Source organism: Lithobates pipiens, unplaced genomic scaffold, assembly GCF_037356315.1.
Source record: "Lithobates pipiens isolate NorthernLeopardFrog02 unplaced genomic scaffold, aLitPip1_a1.2 Scaffold_13, whole genome shotgun sequence".
NCBI classification, from domain to species: Eukaryota; Metazoa; Chordata; class Amphibia; order Anura; family Ranidae; genus Lithobates; species Lithobates pipiens.
Window position 1 is genome coordinate 155,537,877 of NW_027507718.1, and position 19,392 is coordinate 155,557,268.

Below are 19,392 nucleotides of genomic sequence, written 5' to 3' on the forward strand. Positions count from 1 at the left end.
AGAGCTTTCTTTTGGTGGTATTTGATCACCCCTGCGGTTTTTATTTTTTGCGCTATAAACAAAAATAGAGCGACAATTTTGAAAAAAACGCATTATTTTTTACTTTTTGTTATAATAAATATCCCCCAAAAATATATAAAAAAACATTTTTTTCCCTCAGTTTAGGCCAATACGTATTCTTCTACATATTTTTGGTAAAAAAAATCGCAATAAGCGATTATTAATTGGTTTGCGCAAAAGTTATAGCGTTTACAAAATGGGGATAGTTTTATAGCATTTTTATTAATAATTTTTTATTATTTTTTTTTTACTAGTAATGGCGGCGATCAGCGATTTTTATTGTGACTGCGACATTGTGGGGGACCCATCGGACATTTTTGACACATTTTTGGGACCATTGTCATTTATACAGTAATCACTGCTATATAAATGCAGTGATTCCTGTGTAAATGACACTGGCAGTGAAGGGGTTAACCAGTGGGTGGCAGTGTAGGGGTTAAGTGTTCCTAGGGGTGTGCTACTAACTGTGGGGGGGTTGGGCTTTCATTTAGTGAACACTGATCTCTGCTCCAATCACATGGAGCAGAGATCAGCGTCACTAGTTGCTAGGCAGAATGGAGAAATGCTGTTTACAACGGCATTTCCTCATTTGGCCGCTCCGTGAGACGATCGCAGGGATGCCCGCGGCGATCGAGTCTGCGGGTCCTGCGACCGGACTCACAGGGGTCCCGACCAGCGCGGGAGTGCGCTGGCGGCGGCACGCTCCCAATGGCAGGGCGGCAAATTTAAAGGGACGTACATGTTTGCCTGCTCGTGCCATTCTGTCGACGTACATCGTCGTGCGCTGGTCGGCAAGTGGTTAAACAAGCCTAGGTATTTTTTAATAACCGCTCCTCAGCAGCATGGGGGATAAAAACTGCAACTCCTTCAGATGGATAACAGCAAGCCTAGATGCCTCTCAATGTCAGCTCCACAGCCACATGGAAATTAATAAAAAACACTCCTCTGCCACATGTAGTATCCAATAGAGAGAGAAAACACTTCATAGTGCAGACATCCTGATCATCTTTTTATTGAAAAGTTTTAAAAGTGGTTGCACTCACATTTTAGTAGTTAATAACAGGCAGAGGAAACGTTCAGAGTTTCCAACCAGCAAAATGACCACTGCATCCCAGCACACAAGTCGCGTTACACGTCACCGGCTTCACCCTACGCATTTCATCATCACTGAGATCATGGGCATGGCCGAATGTCTGCTGCGCTCGATATATATAGGGGATGGCTGAACAGTGGGCGGGTTAATCTCTGCGTTCCAATAAAGGAAGCAGAAAGTTCTTATGTGCTCCAAAGACAGGAAACGATCATAAGTTTCCAATGAAGATCGGAATATATGCATTCCGGTTCCCAGGAACACATTAAAATTATTATGTAAAATACACATAGTATAATATAGGCATAAATAACCATCATGAGCCAAGACCATACACAATAGGTAAAAAAACACAACTTAGTGTTAATACAGGCTTCGACGGCATAAATCTAACGAGTTAAAGAGGAAGTAAACCCTGATGGGTTTACTTCCTCTTTGATTCCCTGCAAAGGTAAATCATAATGGACTACTATGCATCACATAGTAGTTCATTATGTGTCACTTACCTGACACAGGAGCCAGCGAAGTCACCGCTGTCCCCTTGTGTACGGAGCCTCCATCTTCTTGGTGCATGCATGCGCACGGGAGCCACCACTCGCGGCATATCGCCGTTAACTGTGGCGCGCTCAGTGCCTGTCTTTCGACAAATATCCAAGATATTTCTTGGACCTACAGGTAAGCCTTAATCTAGGCTTACCTGTAGCTCAAAGTGGTTTGTAAGGGTTTACAACCACTTTAAATGTTACAGTAGCTGAACCAGGAAACAGCGCCATCTTGTGGTTAACAAAGATATAACTAAACTAGTATTTCATTTAAAATCGACATCAACACTATCATATAAACCTTACATATGAGAAAAGAAGAGATCCTGAACATATAATATAGAGGAGACAGACCTGGAGCACAATAACCTCACCTCATCAATCCGCTATTACGCTATTATTGATCAAGGAATTCATGTCCCACTCTATATTCATTCCACGAGGAGCATAACATTTGACTTGATATATCCACTTGGTCTCCAAGCGTGATATTTCTCTAATCTCATGTTACTACCTTTTCAATTGTTATTGAATTTATTGATCCCAAGGAACACAGTACCTCTATGATCTTGATTTTGGAAAAATGATAATGTTTGGACAAACTGTTTCGAAAACCCTTTCTTTATAGTCCACGTGTTCACTCAATCTTATATGAAGCATGCGAATAGTGCGGCCAATATATTGAAGCCCGCATGGACATTGAATGACGTATACAACATTTTTTGATGGGCATGTGATGAAAGGCTTTATAGGAAACTGAGAAATAATTCAACACTCAGTTGGTATCTCTCCCTCAGCGCTCATGGAAAGTGTGTTACTTTAAAATAACAAGAGCAGCTAGTATGATAATAAAACACTAAAGCAGAAATATGTCATAGTAACAAATGCTATAACATTATCAGTGCTAAAATAATCCAAACCTTTTAGGATTTGTTAAAAGTTCACAAAAAAATACACATAGTATAATTTAGGCATAAATAACCATCATGAGCCAAGACCATACACAATAGGTAAAAAAACACAATTTAGTGTTAATATAGGCTCCGACGGCATAAATCTAACGAGTTAAATGTTACAGTAACTGAACCAGGAAACAACGCCATCTTGTGGTTAACAAAGATATAACTAAACTAGTATTATTTCATTTAAAATCGACATCAACACTATCATATAAACCTTATATATGAGAAAAGAAGAGATCCTGAACATATAATATAGAGGAGACAGACACGGAGCACAATAACCTCACCTCATCAATCGGCTATTATTGATGAAGGAATTCATGTCCCATTCTATATTCATTCCATGAGGAGCATAACCTCCTGATATTACCTGATATATCCACTTGGTCTCGAAGTGTGATATTATAATCGTGTTACTACCTCTCCAATTATTATTGAATTCATCAATCCCAAGGTACATAGTACCTACCTCTAGAATCTCGATTGTGACGTAAATCATAATGCCTGGACAAACTGTGTTTTGGAAACTCTTTCTTTATATTGGCCACATGTTCACTCAATCTTATATGAAGCATGCGAATAGTGTGTCCAATATATTGAAGCCCACATGGACATCCAATGACGTCTACAACATTCTTCGATGTGCATGTGATGAAAGGCTTTATAGGAAACTGCTCACTGGTATAACATGACTCAAAGGCTTAAGTCCTTCTACACATATTAGCATTCATTTTACATATAGGGCACTTCCTACACAGGGGAAAAAAAACTCCCATATTTTGAAAAAATTTAAGTTTCTTAGGGGGTTCAAGAACATTTGGTGCTATTTGTAAACAAAGTGGAAGAGCATCTCTAAAAATCCCCTGCGGCTGTTCCGGCAAGTGTGGTCCTAACACCCTGTCACCACAAAGTATACCCCAATGTTTTTTCATAATTTGCTTCACTGAGTAATGTTGGTTGGAGTAGGTGGCAAAGAGGGAAAACCTGAAAGAGTCATCTCGGTCTCTAATCCAGGGGACCAAAAGATCATCCCAGAATCTCTCATCAGCAGCTCTTATAGCATCCTCCAACTCCAATGGTTGATATCCCTTCAGCAAGAACTTCTTCTTTAACATTGAAGCCTCTTGGAGAAAAACACTCCTATTGGTACAATTTCTCCTGAGTCTCAGAAATTGACTTTTGGGCACTGACCTCAACTAAGCAACAGGGTGAAAGCTGTTGGTATTAATAAATGCATTACGACCAGTTTCCTTAAAGAAAGTGGATGTGATGATATCTCCATCTACGATCTTAATATACAGGTCCAAAAAATGAATTTCAGACTTGCAGGTCTCATGCTTCAAAATGATGCCTTTATCATTGCAATTAAGTTCAGTCATGTAAGAATTAAGCGATTCTAAATCGCCCTTCCATAGGAAGAGGATGTTGTCTATATACCTTCTCTACAGAACCAATTCGTCTCTGAGTCTATGATAGACGACATCCTCCTTCCATTTGGCCATAAACAAGTTGGATGAAGCAAAAAACTCCTCTTTTTTGTTAATAATAGGTACCTTCAAACCAAAACTAATTATGGCCCATTGCATAGTCCAAGAATTTCAACAGAAATTGTCTTTGAGCCCTCTTAAGTTCACGTAAAGTTTAAGCATAAATAATTGACTGCCTCATGACCATGTTGGTGTAAGATGATGGTATAGAGAGATGATAAGTCCGCAGTGACCAGTATATAATTCTCTTTCCACTGTACCAATTTTAAGGCATTTATTACCTGAGTGGAATCTCTCAAGAAGGACGGAGTTTGGGCAGCCAAAGGCTGCAAAAAGTGGTCTATATAACTGCCGATCCTCGAGGTGATGGAATCAATACCACTAACAATTGACCTCCCAGGAGGTTGAAGAGGGTCCTTGTGGACTTTCGGCAGATAAAAGATCTTGGGAACCCTCCAAGGGGGACTAAAAATTGTTTTTCTTTTTTTGGAAAATACATTCCTACTGTGGCCTTCCTCCACCAAACTCACCAAGTCTTTTTTATACTTAATAATTGGATTCTCTTTCAGAGGAATATAAGTATCCTGGTCGGACATCCAACCTCAGCATCTCAATCTGATAAGCCTCTTTGTCCAAAACTACTACTCCTCCACCTTTGTCGGCGGGGCGTATCACTATTAGTGATGGCCGAACGGTTCGCCTGGCGGTCGTTTCGCGGCGAATTTCGGCTGTTCGCCCAGCGGACTTCCGTGTTTACTGTGTAAAAGAACTTTGACCTATGATGACACATCCATCATGGGGTACAGGACAGCCAATTGAGACATTACAGCACATGGACACTTGGACATTCCCCCTAACTTATAAATACACCCGATCCGGCGGCCATTTTACATTCTTTCTTCTGTCACTATAGGGAGAGGTTGCTGTGTGGAGCAGGGAGAGATTACAGTGACCCAAATCGCTAGCTATTTGGTACACAAAAGTTATTTTCAGGACTGGTATAGGTGTTAGGTGTAGTTAAGGATAGGCACTGCTGTGCTAGTGATTGTTGCAGCAGCCTGAGTGTCTTTTGTCAGTTTAGAGAAAGGGACAGGACAGTGTGTGCTGCAGGGACAGCCAGTTTAGTCATTAGCTGTTACTATCAGGTACACAAAAGTGCTATTTCAATTATTGTTCCAGTAGCCTCTGTTTTGTCAGTTTATATAGGGACAGGCAGGAAGCAGTGTGTGATGCAGTGAGGGTCAGTTTAATCAGTAGCTGTTACTATTAGTTCCACAAAGGTTCTTTTCAGGACTGGTATCAGTGGTATGGTAATAGGCTTGTACATGTATAATATTCTTTCTTCCAAATATAGAAAGAATATTATACTTGACTGCTGCCCTTCTGCTGCAGTCTGCTAATCATTTACAACCCACTTGTTCCACAAAGCTCCTTATAAGGACTGGTAACTTGGTCTGTCTAGGGTGCTACAGTACATAGGGTTGAGTGAGGTACAGTCTGCCATTCTATAAGGACTGGTATAGGTCCACAGTACATAGGGTTGAGGTGCACTACTGCTGACTGCTGCCCTATACTGCAGCAGTCCTTCATCGGTATAGGGACTGACGTACAGTCTGCTAATCACTCACACACAATCCTACTTGGTCCACAAAAGTCCTTATAAGGACTGGTAACTTGGTCTGTCTAGGGTGCTACAGTACATAGGGTTGAGTGAGGTACAGTCTGCCATTCTATAAGGACTGGTATAGGTCCACAATACATAGGGTTGAGGTGCACTACTGCTGACCGCTGCCCTATACTGCAGCAGTCCTTTATCGGTATAGGGACTGATGTACAGTCTGCTAATCACTCACACACAACCTACTTGGTCCACAAAAGTCCTTATAAGGACTGGTAACTTGGTCTGTCTAGGGTGCTACAGTACATAGGGTTGAGTGAGGTACAGTCTGCCATTCTATAAGGACTGGTATAGGTCCACAATACATAGGGTTGAGGTGCACTACTGCTGACCGCTGCCCTATACTGCAGCAGTCCTTCATCGGTATAGGGACTGACGTACAACATGCTAATCACTCACACACAACCTACTTGGTCCACAAAGGTCCTTATAAGGACTGGTAAGGTATAGGGTACTACAGTACATAGGGTTGAGTGAGGTACAGTCTTCCATTCAATAAGGACTGGTATCGGTCCACAATACATAGGGTTGAGATGCACTACTGCTGACCGCTGCCCTATACTGCAGCAGTCCTTCATCGGTATAGGGACTGAGAGCTTTGTCACAGGGTCATTTAAAAAATGACAGGCAGAGGAAGAGGCAGGCCCTTACGTAGGGGTGGTAGGGGTAGGGCAGGAGCAACAGGCTTGAGCCAAAGTGGGAAGTTGCAGAAGGTGCGTTCAATTACTTTAAAGGACGCACCAGACTTGGTTGAGTGGCTCGCTCAGCCTTACTCTTCTGCACCCTCCTCATCCTCTCGATCTGCACCCTCTTCTTCACTCTCTGCTATGTGCACCCCCAAAGACACTACCACCAACAACACCACCACCACCACATACCTTCCGCTTGAGTCACAGGAATTATTTTCCGATCCATATCAAGACATTTCTGATGCGCAGCCACTCTTGGTATTGGATCAGGAAGAGAAGGCAGCAACAACCGCTACTCAGCAGTCTGACGACAGTACCCAGATCAACCCAAGGAGGAGGTTGGTCCCCGGTGTTGCTGCCTACTCCGAGATCTCTACTTATAGCGGTGGGGAAGGTGACGTTGATGATGACGTGTCTAGTGATGTCACGTGGGTGCCCACAAGAGAGGAAGAGGAGGGGAGTTCAGAGGGAGATATGGACCAGCAGATAAGGAGGAGAAGCAGGAATAACTTACATTGCACAGGAGGGACAAAGCAGACTGCAAATGTATCAGGAGCGAGTCATCGACCATGTACGGTCACATCTGGCGCTCCCAGGACACCGGCACATGGCTCCGCAGTGTGGGCTTTTTTTAACGTGCCCGCTGCTGACAATAGCATTGCCATCTGCAATCTTTACAGTCAAGGTATTAGTCGCGGTAAGCCCAACACTCACCTAGGGATGACCGCCTTAAGAAGGCACATGAGCAGCCATCACCGAGCCGAGTGGGAGCAACGGAACACACAAAGCCACACTGCAGGCTCTTACCGTCCAGCCTCGTCTTCTAATTCTCCTTCTCCTCTCTCCTCACAATTGTCCTCCACTCCACCTTCCATCACGCCAAGCTCACGTTTTTCTGCAAAAAGGCAGGCTTCTGTGGGCCTAATGTTCGAGCATAAAAAAATGATGACGCCAGATAACCCTCTTGCCCAACGGTTGACGGCTGGCTTTTTAGAACTCATAGCCCGCCAACTACTGCCATATAAACTGGTGGACTTGGAGGCCTTTCGTAAATTTGTGGCCATTGGAACACCACAATGGAAGGTCCCAGGAAGAAAGTATTTCTCAGAGAAGGGCATCCCAGAGCTATATGGCCATGTTCAGCGGCAAGTGAATGTATCTCTGGCACACAGTGTCGGTGCCAAGATACATCTGACCACAGACACGTGGTCTAGCAAACACGGGCAGGGAAGGTATATCACTTTTACTGCCCACTGGGTGAACCTTCTGACGGCCGTCAAGCATGTAACCCGTGGCACCCGTGTAGATTTGGTTTTACCGCCACGGATTGCATGCAGGCCTGGCTCTTCTTCTCCTCCTCCTCCTACTCCATCCTCCTCCCTCTCCTCCTCGGCTGACTCCTCCTTTTCCGCTGCTAGCGTCTCTTCCGCTGCGCCGCCCAAGCTCCCCAGAATCTATTCGACATGCCAGGTGAGACGTTGCCATGCCATGCTGCATCTGTTGTGCCTGGAAGCCAAGAGCCACACTGGCCCGGCACTCCTTTCAGCTTTGCGTTCACAGGCAGATCAGTGGCTAACACCGCTCAATTTGACAGTTGGTAAAGTGGTGTGTGACAACGGTGCCAATCTGCTTAGCGCATTGAAACAGGGCAAAATCACGCACGTGCCATGCATGGCACACGTCTTAAACTTGGTCGTGCAGCGATTCCTTGTCAAATACCCTGGGGTCCAGGACATCTTGCGGCAGGCAAGGAAAATCTCGGCCCATTTCAGAAGATCTTACACGGCTATGGCTCGCCTTGCTGACATTCAGCGGCGACACAATCTGCCGGTCAGACGTCTTATTTGCGATTGCCCGACGCGATGGAACTCAACCTTCTATATGCTTGATAGGCTGTTCCAGCAGAAACGTGCAGTTAACGTCTACCTGTATGAACTCTGCGGCAGAACCGGTTCTGGGGAGCTGGGTTTTTTTTCACCGCGCCAGTGGCTGCTCATGCGCGACGCATGCAGACTTCTGCGCCCATTTGAGGAGATCACCAAACTGGTCAGTCGCAGCCATGGCGCCATCAGTGACATGGTACCTTATGCCTTCTTTATGGAGTGTGCATTGCGTCATGTCATTGATCAAGCTGTGGAGGAGCAGGAGCGGGAAGATGAGGAAGTCGCAATGCTGCATGAATTCCCAGGGGGGGCTACTCTATCTGAGACAAGTGAACAACAGGAGTCTGAAGAGAAGTCAGAGGAGGATGGTGCCGGGGCGGATGAGGAGGAGTAAGAAGAGCATGCTTTAAACCTTTCTGGGATCCCTGTTGTGCGTGGATGGGGAGAGGAGAATGAAGAGGACGACAGTATCCTGAATGATGAGCAGGAGCCAGGCCACCACACCGCTTCCACTTTAGTGCAAATGGGGGCCTTCATGCTCCAGTGTTTTAATAGGGACCCCCGTATAAAAAGCATAAGGGTCAAGGACCAGTACTGGGTGGCAACGTACTTAGACCCCCGGTACAAACACAAAATGGCGGAAATGTTACCGCCGTCACAGAGGGCTGTCAGAATGCAGCACTTCCAGGCCTTGCTTCGGTGAAATGCTACATTCTGCTTTTGCGTGCACTGGCCGAGGAGCAATTTCCACTCCCAGAGAAGGAGTTGCGGGTACCAATCCAACAGCGCCTGCAAGAAGAGGCCGGTTTGAAGATGTGTTGGTGACTTCGGATATGAAATCATTCTTTCAGCCGACCCATCGACAGGTGTCATCCGGATCCAGCATCAGGGAACGCCTAGACCCTCAGGTGTCCGACTACATCGGGTTAACGCCCGATGTGGACGCTCTGAGGAGTGATGAACCCCTGGACTACTGGGTGGGCAGGCTTGACCTCTGGCCAGAGCTTGCCCAATTTGCAATCGAACTGTTGGCTTGCCCCTCATCCAGTGTCCTGTCCGAAAGGATGTTCAGCGCAGCAGGGGGGATCGTGACCGATAAGCGTACTCACCTAGCTCACGACAGTGTTAACTACCTCACATTTCTAAAAATGAATGAGGCATGGATCTCGGAGGAATTCAACACATGTGACCAGTAGACCATGTATATGTCTATAAACAATTTTTTTAATCGAGCACAGAGACCTTCTTTCTTCATTTGGCTCACTTCCTTGTCCAAAAAAGCACACCGTTCTATATGCCCGTACCCTCCTCTTTGAAGAGGTTGAGCGGTGTCATATTTCTACTGTGGCTGCTTATTATGAGGGGCTCCCACCATCCCTGTGCTGTGCTGACATCCTCCTGGGGCTGTACCTCTGCTGTGCATATTATGAGGGGCTCCCACCATCCCTGTGCTGTGCTGACTTCCTCCTGGGGCTGTACCTCTGCTGTGCATATTTTGAGGTGCTCCCACCATCCCTGTGCTATGCTCATTATGAGGGGCTCCCACCATCCCTGTGCTGTGCTGACTTCCTCCTGGGGCTGCTTATTATGAGGGGCTCCCACCATCCCTGTGCTATGCTGACATCCTCCTGGGGCTGCTTATTATGAGGGGCTCCCACCATCCCTGTGCTATGCTCATTATGAGGGGCTCCCACCATCCCTGTGCTATGCTGACTTCCTCCTGGGGCTGCTCACGGTGCTGGTGTGAGTGCTTTATGTCACGCTGCTGATGTCAGTGCTCTCTATCACGGTGCTGCTGTCAGTGCTGTATATCACGGTGCTGGTGTGAGTGCTTTTTGTCACGCTGCTGATGTCAGTGCTCTCTATCACGGTGCTGCTGTCAGTGTTGTATATCACGGTGCTGGTGTGAGTGCTTAATGTCACGCTGCTTATGTCAGTGCTCTCTATCACGGTGCTGTTGTCAGATCCCTCTATCACGGTGCAGGTGTCATTGCTGTATGTTACGCTGCTGATGTCAGTGCTCTCTATCACGGTGCTGCTGTCATATGACTATCACGGTGCAGGTGTCATTGCTGTATGTCACACTGCTGGTGATCATCTCCTGCACCCTCTTCTTTGCCTACCCTGGTCCCTGACCGTCCCTCTCCTCCATTGCCTTCATGCGCTCCATAGTCCTGAATTGTCACAACAATTTCCCATATAAAAAAAGAATGCTTGTAGTTGTCAATCCCAGATTCACCTCATACATGTGTTATGTCATTGGCCATGTGGTGGGACTATGTTTGCACAGCTATTAATTATTTTGTGGCTGCAAATTTGACCTGTAGGTTTGCGAAGTTCGCCTCCCATTGAAGTCAATGGGGCCCGCCGCAAACGTTCCGGTTCGCGAACTATCGGCCGCATTCGCGGTCCGCGTTCGCGAAACGTCCCGTGGGAAGTTCGTCCATCACTAATCACTATGTCATTACGCTTTTTGAGGCTATCAAGACCTTTCCTAAACATCTGATCACTTCTACTGTTCCTAATCTGCAACTGTTCCAAATCCTTACTGACCAGATCTCTGAATACCGTAAGAGACGGTGCCAGAGTCTCCGGTGGGTTGAACAGAGATACATTGGATAGTGAAGTGTATTTGATGTCTGTTGATGCCATTCTAGTTGATCTAAATGGATTAGTGATCATATACCTTTTGATGATGATCTTATGAATGTATTTATGAAAGTCTGAAATTTATTTAGAGGGAGCAAACTTAAGACTATGGTTTAAAACCTGTTTTTCTTCAATTGAAATAGTAGCGGTGCTCAAATTAAAGGGGCCGGCATCTCTCAAACCTCACCCCTGATGATGTCAGCTGTGACAAAATGGCCGTATTGACGTTGCGCATATACTCAGTGTGCTTGTGCGAATCTCTTTGGAGATTAGCAGAGCTTTTTTATCTTTTATCCTTGCAAGGAATGTTTTTAAGTATTGTGAAGCTGTTGGTACCTTTTTTTGAATAAATTAGTCAAAGGTATCTCTGCACTATTTGAGTCTTTTTTTATAACTTTTTGCGGAAATCCATTGGATGACTACATCCCACTGGTGGAAGGAAACATCCATTGATGTGCAGTGATCATCTCCTGACAGAAGCGCCTTTGAAACCACTTCCCACAGACGTTGGCCGGTTACCTGTGAGGAAAGTCGGTGGTACTTCAACAGCAAGCATGCTGTTCTACTAAGCCTTATGTGACCTCCCTGAACAAGGGTGGTCGCTGGATTTTTGGTAAGCCTCCATTGCTTATTCCTAGGTGACGGGCTGCACTAGTGGTGGAAACGTATCATTTGGATTTTGTTTGTGAACACTTCTTTGTTGGATTATTTCACCCATGAACTGTTTTTGCGTTTGATACAAATGTTTGCTGCTTTTGGATTGATCATATTAACACATATGGACTATTATGTTTTTTTTTTATTATTTAGAACACACCTTTGTATAATCACGGTTTTTATTCATAATTTCTTGCATTATTCGTTTATCACCCAGCGCTGCACTTCTTGTCTATTTATATTCACCTTCCTTTTTGAGCGGACCCACACCCCCCCCTCAGGAACCCTTTTTGGATCTATTGACCTTTTTAGATTGTTGGCCCTAGGAAAAAAATAATGATTATCAGCTCTATTCGAGGCATTAGATCCGTCCGAATTATTTGGTCTGGACAAATGATCCTGTTGTGACCAAAAATTACCTCCTGGGGGCATTCTTGGGGAATATACTTCCCTTTGATAAGGTTGTGGCTCCCAATGTGTGGGATGTTCATTCATCTACCTTCATTATAATATCCACTATCACCACCCAAGGGATCATATCTGTTATAAGTGTAGGATACGTATTCTCTGAATTGGGGACATGCCACATGCAATCCCCTAGTCTGGGACTGGGGCATTTGGAGATTCTGCTGTCCTAGGGGGAGATGAAGTCTAGGTGTACCCGGAGGAGGTGCTACAGATTCAACGGCTGCACTGCCTCCATTGGAATTGGACCCTCCTATTGACCCTTCTTTACTCTGCCGCTTGAATACCTTTTTATTTTTATAATCCTCTAGGTCCCTGTAAAATATTGCTCGCAATGTTCAAATATTTCAAAGTCTTAAGTATATATGGTGAGACTGATTATTGTGAGACGAATTTCCTTAATTAGTTCTGAGTCAGCGTAATTCAAAAATGTGTATTTATTTGTACACATTTAAATAGAAAAGAATACTTACAAAAATAGTACAATGATAATCATTAATATCTTTAAAATTGTCTTATGAAAGATATTCAGGTTTTTGCCATGTGACTTCTATTGTCTAAAATGAAAATGGCGGAATAACCCTTTGTATGCTGGAAAGCTCTGTGAGCCTGCTGAGGTCTTCCTTCTAGGCTGCTGAATTTTAAAAGACCCAGCTCTCCCTTCTTTCGACTATATCAACAGGCTCTATTCTCCCGCCCGAAAGATAACTCCGCCTTTACAAAAGTGTGGGCTAATGAGTGGTTACTTATAGTCAAGCTACCATATGTTAACACTTAAAACACAGCTCCACGGCCTAAAATGACAGGATGTAAGAGGGAAGGTAATTTCAGACTCTTAGAAAAATATCATCTCACTTACATAGGACTTCTCAATTACATACATGATATGGCAGGAAATGGGGGGGAGGGAGGATTTCAGACTCTTAAGCATAATATCTTCTCGATTACATAGGAATGACTTTCTAAAAACATATCTATAATGAACTGCAGAATTTAACATAAACAACATTTATCAAAATCCTGACAGGTTTTAAATGTTTACTTTTCCAACTATCGCAAGTCATAACATAGAATCAATTGACTCAAAGTTTCCTATCACACAGTATGGAAAGATTATATTCTGAATAAAGTATAATAAAGCCAATTAAAATTTAGATATTAAGAATATAACATTCCCCTCTGAAATATGAATACTAATCATATTTTTCAGATAAAAATTCATTCATCAACATTCATGTCACATTCAAACAAACTTTGATTCAATAACTCCAAATGTTTTGTCATGTACAATTGAATTCGTACCTTCAAAACCCATTTTAGTTTTCAACTTATTTTGTAACAAATCATCTCCTTTCTTAATATCACTTCTAACTCGATAATATAATTTTTTCATTCTAAACATCAAACATAACTGGAATATAAGAAATAACATAATAATAATAAAAATAATTACAATAGGATGTGATAAAATATTTCCTGTTGCTGAAGTTATCGAAGTTTTTCCCCAAATGGATACACTATTACTAAAATTTTTCCACCAATTACTTCCTGAAAATTCCGACCATTGATGCGATATTTCTTGCAAATTACCTTGTTCATGTTTAAACAATACTTCTGCATTCTGCAATTCCTTGGCCAAAGCTATTAATAAACCTTGATCCTTTTGAATTATATTTTCCCATGGAAATTCATCTATTTGGGAAATATTATACTGTGTAGGAAGAGCGCTAATATTTTTCATAAACATATTTGTTAAATTTGTTCTCAACCCATTAATACTTATTGCTACAATATCTCCTTCTATACAATACAACCCTTGATTTAGGTTTTCTGTATTTGTACAAGAAGAGAAAAAAGTTTTAACCCTTTCTGTATCTGACATAATCTGAAAACAAACCTTCTTTTTATCTACACGAGTAATTAATTCAGAACTTATTTCATTTTCAATTCTTGCTGAACATAATGTGTGATTATGATAACAAGAATGAAATATGCTTTTATCTTGATTAGGTAAACATAATTTTAGACTGGAATTGTAAACACGATGACAGATCTAATTGTTCTAATTCAGAATTTTCATTGTTAAATACAAAATCTGTATACTGTAATTTATAGTATAATAATTGTGTATTACTGACAGGTAATCCCAAAACAGTGATTGGAACCAAAATTTGTTCTTTTCCGGCTATTGGAATCATAAAAGAACTATAACATATGTCCTGCTTGCATCCTATCCATTTATTTACCCATAAAGCTGTATGATTTATCGCATATAAATATTCTTTGGGCAAATACTGTAAAATGCCAAGAAGAGTTATTCCACTCTGAAATGCTTGCGCAATTATTTTAAAATTAGTGGAATATTCTGTTTGAATCTCTAAGCATGCTCTGGCTATATGAGAATGTTGTTCACTTCTCATCAAATCAAGAGTAATATTTTGAAGATGTAAAATAGATGGACCCATGATATTAGCAGTTTTAATTACCATATTTTCTAAAATCTGATTTAAGTGTCTTTGTATTTTAATACCATTACTTCCCACTAAACCAGCGGTTTCTAGATCAGACTTTAAAGTATTAATATCCATACTATTTGTTATACTCCCGATTGTGCCAATCCCTTCTAAAATACCTTCAACAATACCACGCTTATTTCTGTTATAATTTCTATTATTAATTCCAAACCATCTCTCAATACCCAATTCCATATTAACCAGATGTCCTTGACATTGTGGAAACCTTGTAGAAATTTTCCATTCTGAAACATTAAAGTTCCACAAAATAATGACAAACTTTCCTTTTCTCAAAAGAGTTCTGGATGGGGGCGTGTCCGGATGTGAGGAAGAGCGGACGTGTGTTTGGGGAGCTCCGGCCATCCGAATTCTAATCCTGTGCCATCCTGCTAATTCATCGGCCCAAACGGAGTGCTTTCTCGCCCGGAGGGACTACTGCCCTGCTGCAAGGTGTCCTGAGTGGTTATTGTGGAGTGGGGGACCGTGGAGCCTAGGATACAGCCGCTCATCCTCCCCGTGCCGGACGCCATCTTCCCGGCCTGTGCGGGGCAATCGAAGCTGATCCGGGGCCTGTGGGAGAGGTAAGAGGCTCCTCTCCATTCATCCGCTGCCCCCTTGTGCCCCTGGGCTGTCCCGTTGTTCCGCGGACCACTGGAGCTGACTTTCGGGCCTGAGGCCTAGCGCGGCCTAGTGAAGCCTGCCGCGGACCAGACTTTCCTGGCCGGCCGGCCGGCGGGCGAACGCCGCGATCGGCCAGCGGAGCGGCGGAGGTCCAGCCTAACGCAGCCTGGGAATCAATTGCAGCCTGTACCCAGTGGCTGGGGGGGATGTGCTGTGGTCGGCCTGGCCCCTGTGCTTTGGTAACTGCTCCTTTCATCTAGTGCTGGACACTGCTTCTCATTGCAGGGGGGGCTGTTCTGGTGCACTGACTGAGGGCCCTGGCTATCCTCCCTTTCTGACGGACATTGCATCCATCCATCCAGCTCCCTGGGCCCTGCCATATAGAGTCACTGCCTGAGCCTTGCTGCCAAAGGACTGCAGCTGTGAGGAGCGGAGGCTCACGGACGCCTGCAGCCCACATCCCTTCATGGGCCCTAAACACCGGCCCAAGAGCTCGTCTGCACTGAGCTGTCCTGCTCCTGATCCGCCCGCTCAACCAGATCCCTCTCTTATTGGGAGGGTGCAGTCGCTGCTTGCGGAATTAGCCATGGAGTCCGGTTCCCCCTCTGGGGCGGCTTTGCCTACCCCTCCCTCCCAGGACAGTACTGCGGTGATACTAGCTGCTATTGAACAAAGTAAAACCTCTATGCCGGTACGAATAGACCGCCTTGGAGAAGAATGTAATCTTATTAGGAATGACCTGGACAAGATCAGGGGCAGGCTGACTGAATCAGAATCACGAATCTCTGCAGCTGAGGACCTCACGGCTACCCACACCAACAACATAGCGGACCTGCAACGCACGGTGCAACTGCTTGTCGCTAAGGCTGATGATGTGGAGAATAGAGCAAGACGCAACAATATCCGTGTCTTAGGTCTGCCGGAGGGAGAGGAGGGTGACCGGCCAGCGGAGTTTGCTGAAGATTTTTTCAAGAAGCTGTTGAGCCTCCCGGAAGTCTCCCCGACATATGTTGTTGAGCGTGCTCATCGGGTTCCTACAGGACGTTACATCCCAGGGGCAAATCCCCGACCCTTCCTGGTCCGCTTTTTGAATTTTAGGGACCGGGATAGGATCCTCTCCGCAGCTCGTAAGCTCCCTTCTCTACCATATGGCAACTCCTCAATCCTACTGTTCCCGGACTTTTCGGCAGATTTGCAGCGCAAGAGAAGGTCCTTTAATGATGTCCGCAGGCGCCTACGGGACAAGGATATTAAATACAGTATGTTATACCCCAGCCGCCTTCGGGTGCCTTATAACGGATCAGTGAAGTTCTTTGACACCCCGGAGGAAGCAAATGACTGGCTGATCACTCTACGTTAATATTCTACAGCTATCCCTACGTTGATGGGGGGTACTACTTGCCTGCATTATTATCCTGATATGGGCTCCTGGCCTTTTTTTGTTTTTTGTTTTTTTTTGCTGGCGGGTTGTTGACACTGCAGCTGCGGAACTTACGGGATACTACTTACCCACTGGATGGGTGGACGCTTTTTTTTCATCCTTCCTGCCAGCGGATGGCGTGCTGACCTCCGCCTCTCCTAGGGCAGCTGCGGTGCTTTGCCATCTCTCAAGTTGATCCTGCCTGACTCTGCTTTGGGGTTTTTTTTTTTTTTTATAGGTCCTTTAGCTACCTCCTTTTAGCTCGGAGCTCCCCGGACGTGGGACACTTAAGGACTTATCAGTTCTTCCCCCTCATTACAGGGTTTTTTGACCTGACAAGAATAATCGGCTTAGAGCGGCCGCTGCTTCTGAACTTTTTTTTTGTCTAAAGTCTGGAGGTTTAAGTTTTGGTTAGGTTTTGGGTATCAAACTGGCCATGTTTTTTAGTGCCCAATTTTTTTTTGTTTTTCCCCAATTGGGGCACTCTTGGCTGGTAGGGAGTTGTGGGTTTTCTTTTTTTCTTCTCTTTTGTTGTTTTAATTCCCTTTTTTTTTTTTTTTCCAATGTGCACTCTGAATCCACTGTTTATCGTATCTGTTCTGTATGCTATACTTCCATGTGTCATGCTCACTGGCGGGATAAGGGGTTATTGTGTAGATATTGCTATGTTATAATATGTTACCAGCTGTTTCAATGGATTTGAGACTGGTGTCTTGGAATGTTCGGGGTCTTAATGATAAGGTTAAGAGGGCCTTGATGTTTAAATACCTGAATAGTCATAGACCCCATATCCTTTTTCTCCAGGAGACTCACCTTCTGGGAAATAAAATACTAGCACTGCGCAGGCCCTGGGTGAGACAAGCGTTCCATGCTACGTATTCTAGCTATGCGAGGGGTGTGGCCATCTTGCTAAGTAAGTCTTTGGCTTATAAAGTTGTTCACCTGCACACTGATCAAGGAGGCAGATTCCTTATCCTGTTACTAGAGATTGGCCAGGTGGTTTATGCCTTCGTTAATGTATACCTGCCCCCCCCCTTCCATCCGCAGATCTTGTATAAGATTAGTGAACTGCTGGCTCCCCTCCAATTCTCCAGGTTGTATATAGCAGGGGATTTTAATTCCATCTTGGATCCATCTCTGGATTCGTCCAACCCAAATAGGGTATTTTCGCCAGAGCTGCTGCAATGGGCTCAAACTTTTAACTATACTGAGATCTGGAGATGGAAGCATGCGGGTGCTAGGGCCTACTCTTTCCATTCCTTTACACATAAATCGGGCTCCAGGATAGACATGGCCTTCGGCAACTCTGGGGCCCTGACATCGGTGAGGGGGGCACTGTATTTGCCTGCAGGTCTCTCTGATCATGCACCTTTGGAGGTTACCCTACAGTTGTCGAATGCCAGAGGCACTGTTTGTTGGCGCCTGGCGCCCAAATGGGTGCAGGATTTGCGGGTGGAGGAGGAGGTCGCTCCTAAATTGACACAATACTGGGGGTTGAACGAAGGTTCTACCTTGACACAGATGGTTTGGGACGCCTTTAAGGCCAACACCAGAGGAGAATATATTTTGGCTATTAAGGCGGTCCACTCTGAGCTGTCGTCCCAGTTGCGGACGCTCGAGGGGGGCGAGGCCGAGGCGGCTGAGGCGTTTTCCGACTCGCCGACCTTGGAGCGCTTTACTCGATTGGCTGAATCACGGCGGGCCTTGTCCCTTCACCTAGCTGAGGCTACTCATTTAGATTTGAAGTCCCTGGCGGGGAAAATCTTTGAATCCGGGGACAAAAACAGTAAGCTTCTTGCGAATTTAGTGGCTGACTCTAAGTTTCAGACAGTGGTTTCGGAGATCCGAGGGTCTGATGGTCAGTTGGTGTCCGCACCTGATCAGATACTTACTGAATTTAGAACCTTTTATGAAAAACTGTATGCTGCGGTCCCCGGGGGATCGGTGGCAGAGCAGAGGGAGTTTCTCTCCTCTCTGGATTTGCCCACTCTATCACAAGAGGATTGTGCATTTCTAGACCAGGATTTTACTTTGGAGGAAATAGAAGAGGCAATTTGCTCATTCCCTGGCGGGAAGACACCTGGGCCCGATGGCCTACCTGGCGAGTGGTACAGGATGGAGATGCAACTCACCCTCAGCGGATTTTATACATGTATTCTGGGGCTGTCCTCAAATAGCTATTTTTTGGGTGGAGGTGACTAACTTTATTCGGTCAGTTACCACCGTAACAGTACCGTTGTCTGTTGAAATATGTCTTTTGGGTCTGGTCGGATCGCTGGCCCCGCGCCGAGCGCTCAGAACACTCCTGGGATTATTGTTATACTATGCCCGTAAGTCTATTGTTCTTAAGTGGAAGGCTCCGTTGGCCCCCTCTATAAATTTTTGGAAGAGTTTAGTGAACACGGCTCTTCCACTATACAAGGCCACCTATCTTTGGCGTGGATGCGGAGCTAAATTTCATAAAGTATGGGACATTTGGACGGAGTCACGAGACACCAATGCTGATTCGAGTGCTGACTGACAATGTGTCATTAGGACTTAGTGGTGGCGTTCTAAGGTTTTAACACGTCTGTAGCCCTGGGTCCTCCTTACTGGGGTAGTGGGGGGTTGGTTGGGGGGGGGGGGCGAAGGCTTGCATGCTTCATCCTGGGATGGCCTACAGCCTGCAGTAGAGCA